At 40.2% G+C, this 11461-nt stretch overlaps 1 protein-coding gene across 2 annotated transcripts in view; it reads left to right on the top strand.

Annotated features, from left to right (window-relative positions):
• The window catches only part of acsl2 (acyl-CoA synthetase long chain family member 2), a 129479-nt gene that overhangs the window by 2456 nt on the left and 115562 nt on the right, over nt 1-11461 (top strand). Inside the window, exon 1 of one of the 2 annotated variants that reach the window (XM_061981760.1) lies at nt 10389-10510. The exons of the other annotated variant lie outside the window; for it this stretch is intronic. The gene's annotated coding sequence lies outside the window, so the exon portion shown is untranslated. Of the gene's footprint in view, nt 1-10388; nt 10511-11461 lie in introns of those variants that run through there. 2 annotated transcript variants of the gene reach the window in all.

Genomic DNA, 11461 nt, shown 5'->3' with positions numbered 1-11461 from the left:
CTGTACAATAACTGATTGGATACACCTGTATAACAACTGATTGGATACACTTGTACATTGGATACACCTGTACAGTAACTGATTGGATACACTTGTAGAACAACTGATTGGATTCACCTGTGCATTGGATACACCTGTACAGTAACTGATTGGATACACCTGTACAATAACTAATTGGATACACCTGTACAATAACTGATTGGATACACCTGTACATTGGATACACTTGTACATTGGATACACCTGTACAATATCTGATTGGATACACTTGTACAATAACTGATTGGATAAACCTGTACAACAACTGATTGGATACACTTGTACATTGGATACACCTGTACAGTAACTGATTGGATATACCTCTACAATAACTGTTTGGATACACCTGTACAATAACTGATTGGATACACCTGTACAACAACTGATTGGATACACTTGTACATTGGATACACCTGCACTGTAACTGATTAGATACACCTGTAAAACAACTGATTGGATACACTTGTACATTGGATACACCTGTACAGTAACTGATTGGATACACCTGTACAACAACTGATTGGATACACCTGCACATTGGATACACCTGTACAGTAACTGATTGGATACACCTGTACAATAACTGATTGGATACACCTGTACAATAACTGATTGGATACACCCATACAATAACTGATTGGATAAACCTGTACATTGCATACACTTGTACAATAACTGATTGGATACACTTGTACAATAACTGCTTGGATAAACCTGTACATTGGATACACCTGTACAATAACTAATTGGATAAACCTGTACATTGGATACACCTGTACAATAACTGATTGGATACACCAATACAATAACTGATTAGATACACCTGTACAATAATTGATTGGATATACCTGTACTATAACTGATTGGATACACCTGTACAATAACTGATTGGATATACCTGTACAATAACTGATTGGATACACCTGTACAATAACTGATTGGATACACCTGTACAACAACTGATTGGATACACTTGTACATTGGATACACCTGTACAGTAACTGATTGGATACACTTGTACAACAACTGATTGGATTCACCTGTGCATTAGATACACCTGTACAGTAACTGATTGGATACACCTGTACAATAACTAATTGGATACACCTGTACAATAACTGATTGGATACACCTGTACATTGGATACACTTGTACATTGGATACACCTGTACAATATCTGATTGGATACACTTGTACAATAACTGATTGGATAAACCTGTACTTTGGATACACCTGTACAATAACTGATTGAATACACTTGTACAACAACTGCTTGGATACACCTGTACAATAACTGATTGGATACACCTGTACAATAACTGATTGGATACACCAGTACAATAAATGATTGGATACACCTGTACATTGGATACACCTGTACAATAACTGATTAGATACATTCGTACATTGGATACACCTGTACAATAACTGAATATGTACGCTCGTACATTGGATACACCTGTACAATAACTGATTGGATACACCTGTACAATAACTGATTGGATACACCCTTACATTGGATACACCGGTACAATAACTGATTGGATACACCTGTATATTGGATACACCTGTACAATAACTGATTGGATACACTTGTACAATAACTGATTGGATACACATGTACATTGTATACACCTGTAAAATAACTGATTGGATACACCTGTTCATTTGATACACATGTACAATAACTGATTGGATACACCTGTACAATAACTGATTGGATACACCTGTACAATAACTGATTGGATAAACCTGTACAGTAACTGATTGGACACATCTGTACAACACCTGATTGGATACACATTTACATTGGATACACCTGTACAATAACTGATTGGATACACCCGTACAATAACGAATTGGATTAACCTGTACATTGGATACACCTGTACAATAACTGATTGGATACACCCGTACAATAACGAATTGGATTAACCTGTACATTGGATACACCTGTACAATAACTGATTGGATACACCCGTACAATAACAAATTGGATTAACCTGTACATTGGATACACCTGTACAATAACTGATTGGATACACCCGTACAATAACAAATTGGATTAACCTGTACATTGGATACACCTGTACAATAACTGATTTGATACACTTGTACAATAACTGCTTGGAAACACCTGTACAATAACTGATTGAATACACCTGTACATTGGATACACCTGTACAATAACTGATTGGATACACCCGTACAATAACGAATTGGATTAACCTGTACATTGGATACACCTGTACAATAACTGATTGGATACACCTGTGCAATAACTGATTGGATACAATTGTACAATAACTGCTTGGATACACCTGTACAATAACTGATTGAATACACCTGTACATTGGATACACCTGTACATTAACTGATTGGATACACCTGTACAACAACTGATTGGCTACACCTGTATGACAACGTCATAACATCAAATAAAACTACCATATTTCACCTTTACACAGATAACAATTCTACCTTGTCATTTATTTTGGGGGTGCAGTGATGTAAAACACAACAACTGAGAACTACATCATACAATTAAAGTAACACTGTTTTGACATGATTAAGTCACTAAAATGAAGACTACACGAAACATAAGTACTGTCGGTTCATTATTAGTCAAATCTATTATTCAAATCTCCAAAATGTGACATTTGATTTGACTTTGATCCTTCTATATATTTCTGGTGGTCCCTTACATGCATGTTTACTCAATGTTGGTGTTCCGCAGGGCTGTGTTCTGTACCCACTGTTGTTTTCTTCTCACATTCAATCCCTGCTTCAGTTATTTTCTTGCCATAAAAAGTGACAAAAAAATGTCCTAATTGAGAATCTGATCATATCTTTCTGTATGTGTCAAGTAGGGCTGTTTCGATACCCATATTTTGGTACCGGTACCAAAATGTATTTCAATACTTTTCAATAATCTAAATAAAGGGGACCACAATTATTATTATTATCATTGATCATCGATGTGGAGGAGCAGCGGCTTTACTTTGAGCTCCCCCCGGATGACAGAGCTTCTCACCCTATCTCTAAGGGAGAGCCCCGCCACCCGGCGGAGGAAACTCATTTCGGCCGCTTGTACCCGTGATCTTGTCCTTTCAGTCATAACCCAAAGCTCATGACCATAGGTGAGGATGGGAACGTAGATCGACCGTTAAATTGAGAGCTTTGCCTTCCGGCTCAGCTCCTTCTTCACCACAACGGATCGATACAGCGTCCGCATTACTGAAGACGCCGCACCGATCCGCCTGTCGATCTCACGATCCACTCTTCCCTCACTCGTGAACAAGACTCCGAGGTACTTGAACTCCTCCACTTGGGGCAGGGTCTCCTCCCCAACCCGGAGATGGCACTCCACCCTTTTCCGGGCGAGAACCATGGACTTGGACTTGGAGGAGCTGATTCTCATCCCAGTCGCTTCACACTCGGCTGCGAACCGATCCAGCGAGAGCTGAAGATCCTGGCCAGATGAAGCCATCAGGACCACATCATCTGCAAAAAGCAGAGACCTAATCCTGCAGCCACCAAACTGGATCCCCTCAACGCCTTGACTGCGCCTACAAATTCTGTCCATAAAAGTTATGAACAGAATCGGTGACAAAGGGCAGCCTTGGCGGAGTCCAACCCTCACTGGAAACGTGTCCGACTTACTGCCGGCAATGCGGACCAAGCTCTGACACTGATCGTACAGGGAGCGGACTGCCAAAATCAGACAGTCTCCATCCAATCAGTCTCTATATATACTCTTCTATTTCTGGGGATGAGGTTGCTGAGGTAGTTAAAAAGCTCCTCGGTGGCAAGGCCCCGGGGGTGGATGAGATCCGCCCGGAGTTCCTTAAGGCTCTGGATGCTGTGGGGCTGTCTTGGTTGACAAGACTCTGCAGCATCGCGTGGACATAGGGGGCGGTACCTCTGGATTGGCAGACCGGGGTGGTGGTTCCTCTCTTTAAGAAGGGGAACTGGAGGGTGTGTTCTAACTATCGTGGGATCACACTCCTCAGCCTTCCCGGTAAGGTCTATTCAGGTGTACTGGAGAGGAGGCTACGCCGGATAGTCGAACCTCGGATTCAGGGCGAACAGTGTGGTTTTCGTCCTGGTCGGGGAACTGTGGACCAGCTCTATACTCTCGGCAGGGTCCTTGAGGGTGCATGGGAGTTTGCCCAACCAGTCTACATGTGCTTTGTGGACTTGGAGAAGGCATTCGACCGTGTCCCTCGGGAAGTCCTGTGGGGAGTGCTCAGAGAGTATGGGGTATCGGACTGTCTGATTATGAGGGACAAACTGTAAAAATGGAATATTAATCTATTTGTTCATTTACTGTTAATATCTGCTTATTTTCTGTTTTAACATGTTCTATCTTCACTTCTGTTAAAATGTAATAATCACTTACTCTTCTCTTCTTTGATACTTTACATTAGTTTTGTATGATACTACACATTTAGGTATCAATCCGATACCAAGTAGTTACAGGATCATACATTGGTCATATTCAAAGTCCTCATGTGTCCAGGGGCATATTTCCTGAGTTTATAAACATAATATGAATTTTAATAAAAGAAAAAAAGATTTTGTAACCATAGTAGTATCGACTAGATGCGCTCCTGTACTTGGTATCATTACAGTGGATGTCAGGTGTAGATCCACCCATGGCATTTGTTTACATTGTGACGATGGTCACTACACTCCTATGGTGTGTAGTGAAGCATGTTTAGCTATTCCTCGTCCTCCAGTGATAATGTTACGTGTAAGAAACTTAATTTATTTGTCACCATGGAGGCCAGGATTAGTGATTTAGAAGTAGATAAAACACTGTGGATGGATGTTAGCTGCTAGCTAGCTAGTCATGTCTTAAAGCACCTCTTCCTGAGGGTGTTTCAGTGTTATAACTTCCCCTTTATCCTGGAGAGACACCACCTTAACTAAGTCATTTTCTGGGGGAAACACTGAGATCATATTGTTGATGTAGATCACAGGTGTCAAACTCAGGGCCCGGGGACCAGATGTGGCCCGCAACTTCATTTTATTTGGCCCTGGAAATAATATGTATCAATAAAGTACTGTAACTTTTCTTAATAAATGTATTCTTTCTTTCTATTTTGGGAGGGGAAAAAAAATGCACTCCATGTAATCGCAAATTATGTTAACTAAAATATTGTCTAATTATGCAAAAATATATTATCAAACATTCAAACTATTTTTAAAATAGAAATAAATACTAATAATAAAGATTTCAAAGCAAGTTATCAATCAAATAAAAGTAGCAATAGATTTCATGGTCAAATTGTGAAATTTACTGTGGTTTTTACAGCATTTTTCTCTAAATGAAAAACTGTTTTTACTGTTAATAAACTGTGGTGGCGTTTTGGTAAGTGATTATTACATTTCTCACTGGATTGGTTCGCAGCCGAGTGTGAAGCGACTGGGATGGGAATCAGCACCTCCAAGTCTGAGTCCATGGTTCTCGCCCGGAAAAGGGTGGAGTGCCATCTCCGGGTTGGGGAGGAGATCTTGCCCCAAGTGGAGGAGTTCAAGTACCTCTGAGTCTTGTTCACGAGTGGGGGAAGAGTGGATCGTGAGATCGACAGGCGGATCGGTGCGGCGTCTTCAGTAATGCGACACTGTATCGATCCGTTGTAGTGAAGAAGGAGCTGAGCCGGAAGGCAAAGCTCTCGATTTACCGGTCGATCTACGTTCCCATCCTCACCTATGGTCATGAGCTTTGGGTCATGACCGAAAGGACAAGATCACGGGTACAAGCGGCCGAAATGAGTTTCGTCCGCCGAGTGGCGGGGCTCTCCCTTAGAGATAGGGTGCGAAGCTCTGTCATTCGGGGGGAGCTCAAAGTAAAGCCGCTGCTCCTCCACATCGAGAGGAGCCAGATGAGGTGGTTCGGGCATCTGGTCAGGATGCCACCCGAACGCCTCCCTAGGAAGGTGTTTCGGGCACGTCCGACCGGTAGGAGGCCACGGGGAAGACCCAGGACACGCTGGGAAGACTATCTCTCCCGGCTGGCCTGGGAACGCCTCGGGATCCCCCGGGAGGAGCTGGACGAAGTGGCTGGGGAGAGGGAAGTCTGGGCTTCCCTGCTTAAGCTGCTTCCCCCGCGACCCGACCTCGGATAAGCGGAAGAAGATGGATGGATGGATGGCGTTTTGGCATTTACAGTAATACAACAAAAAATGTTGATTTGTGGTAAAAAAAACAAAAAACTTTTTACTGTAAAATTGCAGTTTTTTTATTCACAGTAAAAAAAAACAAATGTAAATTGTAGAGTAAAATTCTGGCAACTGAGCTGCCTTTTTGTTTTTTTTACCATAAAAACAGCAGTACTGTTTTTCCATTTACAGTAATATACACTACATTTTTTGCTGAAATTATTGCAACTTATCATATATTTTTTTACATTTTAGTTAAAAAAAAATCTACAAATAAAATGCATTAAAATGGTGTAATAATAGTACTCACTGTTAGAAGCGGGCCAAACATAACTGCCATGTGGCCCTCAGTGAAAACCACTTTGACACCTCTGAAGTAGATGATCTATGGATACTTCTCCTGTTGTCTTATTTGTAGTTGACTTTATTAAATGTTGGGGTCGAATTTTGTTAACAAAACCAGTTTAATCAGAGCTGTTTATCTTTTTTATGAAGGAATGTATAGTTCATCATAGAACTGGCACCCAAATCTATTGATTTTGAATGGAGAATCGTTTTGAATTGCAAATCGATTCTAAATCGAATCCTTACCCCCATGGATTGATTCGAATTGTGCGGCGCCCAAAAATTCACAGCCCTAAAAAGCATCGCAAACCGCTAAGAGAGAAGTGAGAAGCGAACAAATTGTGGATAAAAGAGTAAAAGTCACCTGGACAGTATGGTAGTTTTTTGGGATTTTTATAAAATGGACCATAGTCAGATCAATGTGGTCTATAAATGATGCAAGGCTTCGCTCACCCTTTAGAGCACAGCTGTAACTTTCTGGCACTAAACCTGCAGTAAATAATTCTTATCAGGTTTCTCTATGTTTACATTTTTACACTTTGTACTATTTTTTACACTTTATGAAGCATTTCTTACATATTCCTTATTTTTTTAACCTTCATTTTAAGAACTTATTGTTAAGTCTTCAATATGATTTTAATATTTTGTTTACATTGTTTGTTTTCCATGTTTGTGTTGACATTTCCTTTCTGTCTTGATAGCTGAGGGGATTATAATCAGAGTAGGGCTGGGCGATATATGGAATATACTCGATATATCGTGGGTTTGTCTCTGTGCGATGTAGAAAATTACTATTTCGTGATATTGGAGTATACGTTCTCAGGCAGTTGCTTTTCGCTGCGGGCATTACACTTCTGGCTTTTCTCACTCTTTCTTGTCTCTCATTCTCACAGAGATAAAACAAGCGCACCTTTTTACATACGTCACAGACTGTTGCGCGTGCAACGTCACACGCTCTCGCCGAGCAGAGAGATATCAGCATGGTAAAGTGCCAATCTGGTAACAAATGGAGGAAGAAGAATTCATTCCCAAGAAAAACAGCACAGGGTCCATCGTCTGGCGGTAGTTTGGCTTCAAGCGGTAAGATGTTGAACAGACAACGTAATATGTCTAGTATGCGGCAAAAGCGTTGCTACAAAAAGTAGCAGCACTACTAATTTGTAGCATCATTTGAAAAGTCACCCGCTCGAGAGTGAAGAGTGCTTGAACTTTTGCATGTCAACACCTTCGGCCGGTGCCACACCCACAAAATGCAGAATTAACCAGCACTGACCCAATTGAGCCTGACGTCTTCCATTTCCAGATCAACAAAAAATGTCAACAACAGAAGGAGATAACGTCCGCAAGAACCTACCACACAGCGAAGGACATACACTATTTGATTTCCTATTATGCAGCTCATTTTTATTTAACAGTTATTGAAATATCTTTTGTGACATCATGCACAAAAAAGTGCACTTTATTTGTTTTAAAATATTGTAGTGGCGTTCTGTACAAAAAGTGCACTTTAATTTAGTGTTGTTTTAATATGTCATCTTAGTGACATCATGCACAAAAGTGCACTAATAGCTTGTTTTAAAATGTCTCTGACAATCTTGCACTTTCTGTTTTGGAAATGACATGAATGTTTGTGCCACTGCTTAATAACTGTTTAATAAATACACTTTTGGTAAATTGACTTAGTTGTGATTTCCCTCTCTGCATGAAAGTTTAAAATGAGCATATATTAATGCAGTATGAAGAAGAATGTTTTAATGTAGACACATAGAATCATCATACTGCTGGAATTATAGGCATCAAGTGTTCATTCAAGGCTAAGGCAAAATATCGATATATATATCGTGTATCGTGACATGGCCTAAAAATATCCACATATTAATAAAAGGCCATATCGCCCAGCCCTAAATCAGAGTTAGGTTACATTTTAAATACAAATATTCACATTTAATATATTTTTCTCCCGGTTCTTCTTTTCCACAGGTCATAAAAGTATCACTATTTATCTACAAAAGCCAAAAGCAGTGAAGTTGTCACTTTGTGTTAATGGTAAATAAAAACAGAATACAATGATTTGCTAATCTTTTTCAATTTATATTCAATTGAATAGACTGCAAAGACAATATATTTAATGTTCCAACTGGTAAACTGTGTTATTTTTTGCAAATATTAGCTCATTTGGAATTTGATGCCTGCAACATGTTTCAAAAAAGCTGGCACAAGTGGCAAAAAAACTGAGAAAGTTGAGGAATGCTCATCAAAGATGTATTTGGAACATCCCACAGGTGAACAGGCTAATTGGGAACAGGTGGGTGCCATGATTGGGTATAAAAGCAGCTTCCATGAAATGCTCAGTCATTCACAAACAAGGATGGGGCGAGGGTCACCACTTTTTCAACAAATACCTGAGCAAATTGTTTAAGAACAACATTTCTCAACCAGCTATTGCAAGGAATTTAGGGATTTCACGATCTACGGTCCGTAATATCATCAAAAGGTTCAGAGAATCTGGAGAAATTTCTGCACATAAGCGGCAATGCCCGCGACCTTGGATCCCTCAGGTGGTACTGCATCAAAAAGCGACATCAGTGTGTAAAGGATATCACCACATGGGCTCAGGAACACTTCAGAAAACCACTGTCAGTTACTACAGTTGGTCGCTACATCTGTAAGTGCAAGTTAAAACTCGACTATGCAAAGCCAAAGCCATTTATCAACAACACCCAGAAACACTTCGCTGGGCCCGAGCTCATCTAAGATGGACTGATGCAAAGTGGAAAAGTGTTGTGTGGTCTAACAAGTCCACATTTCAAATTGTTTTTGAAAACTGTGGACCAAAGAGGAAAATAACCATCCGGATTGTTCTAGGCGCAAAGTGTAAAAGTCAGCATCTGTGATGGTATGGGAGTGTATTAGTGCCCAAGGCATGGTTAACTTACACATCTGTGAAGGCACCATTAATGCTGAAAAGTACATACAGGTTTTGGAGCAACATATGTTGTTATCATGGACGTCCCTGCTTATTTCAGCAAGACAATGCCAAGCCACGTGTTACAACAGCGTGGCGTCATAGTAAAAGAGTGCAGGTACTACACTGGCCTGCCTGTAGTCCAGACCTGTCTCCCATTGTAAATGTGTGGTGCAATATGAAGGCTAAAATAGCAGAAGGGAGACTGTTGAACAACTTATGCTGTACATCAAGCAAGAATGGGAAAGAATTCCACTTCAAAAATGTGTCTCCTCAGTTCCCAAACCTTTACTGAGTGTTGTTAAAAGGAAAGGCCATGTAACACAGTGGTAAAAATGCCCCTCTGACTACTTTTTTGCAATGTGTTGCTGCCATTAAATTCTAAGTTCATGATTATTTGCAAAAAATAACAAAGCTTCTCAGTGTGAACATTAAATATCTTGTCTTTACAGTCTATTCAATTGAATATAAGTTGAAAAGGATTTGCAAATCAATGTATTCTCTTTTTATTTACCATTTACACAACGTGACAACTTCACTGCTTTTGTACATAGAGCAGTATCAAACACTTAAATGGTGACCCTACATTCCAACAAGTGAAACATATTCTCTTCATGCACTTTCCACTTTGACAATCTACTTTCTTGCTTCTGAAGACAAACTTGACCATGTCTGTTTTTTTCATCTTCATTCGTGAGTAACAGTTGGAGAATTTCCGTGTGTCCATGTATCTCACTGCCTCATCCTGGTGGAAACATTCAAGTGTTAATTGCTGCAGCTTTGTTACAAAACCTTGTCTCCCCCCATGGACCCCCTGATGTCACCTCCTGGAGTTTTCTGGGTCAGAGGGAGGAATTCCCCAGCATTGCCCTCATTGTCAGTCAGCTACTGTGCAGTTTCAGTCTTCATGTCACCCTCACAATCATTACCTGCCTAGATCTTGTTGGTTGGAGTGTGGAGATACCTTCTGGAATGCTGCATGAGCACTTGGAATGTAAGTCTCCTTACTTTGTGTAACTTCTGGTATACAGTGGTGGTCAAAAGTGTACATACACTTGTAAAGAACATAATGTCATGGCTGTCTTGAGTTTCCAATACTTTCTACAACTGTTACTTTTTTGTGATAGAGTGATTGGAGCACATACTTGTTGGTCACAAAAAACATTCGTGAAGTTTGCTTCTTTTATGAATTTATTATGGGTCTACTGAAAATGTGAGCAAATCTGCTGGGTCAAAAGTATACATACAGCAATGTTAATAATTGCTTACATGTCCCTTGGCAAGTTTCACTGCAATAAGGCGCTTTTGGTAGCCATCCACAAGCTTCTGGCAAGCTTCTGCTTGAATTTTTGACCACTCCTCTTGACAAAATTGGTGCAGTTCAGCTAAATGTGTTGGTATTCTGGCATGGACATGTTTCTTCAACATTGTCCACACGTTTAAGTCAGGTCTGTGGGAAGGCCATTCTAAAACCTTCAATCTAGCCTGATTTAGCCATTCCTTTACCACTTTTGACGTACGTGTGTTTGGGGTCATTGTCCTGTTGGAACACCCAACTGTGCCCAAGACCCAACCTACGGGCTGATGATTTCAGGTTGTCCTTTTTGATTGATTGATTGATTGAAACTTTTATTAGTAGATTGCACAGTTCAGTACATATTCCGTACAATTGACCACTAAATGGTAACACCCAAATAAGTTTTTCAACTTGTTTAAGTCGGGGTCCACGCAAATCAATTCATGGTACAAATATATACTATCAGCATAATACAGTCATCCCACAAGTTAATCATCAGAGTACATACATTGAATTATTTACATTATTTACAATCCGGGGGGTGGGATGAGGAGGGTTTGGTTGATAACAGCACTTCAGTCATCAACAATTGTATCATCACAGAAATGGGCATTGAAACAGTGGAGGTCTGACTTGGTAGGATATGTA

Source organism: Nerophis lumbriciformis, linkage group LG24 (assembly GCF_033978685.3).
Source record: "Nerophis lumbriciformis linkage group LG24, RoL_Nlum_v2.1, whole genome shotgun sequence".
NCBI classification, from domain to species: domain Eukaryota; kingdom Metazoa; phylum Chordata; class Actinopteri; order Syngnathiformes; family Syngnathidae; genus Nerophis; species Nerophis lumbriciformis.
This window is presented reverse-complemented; position numbering and strand designations above follow the sequence as displayed.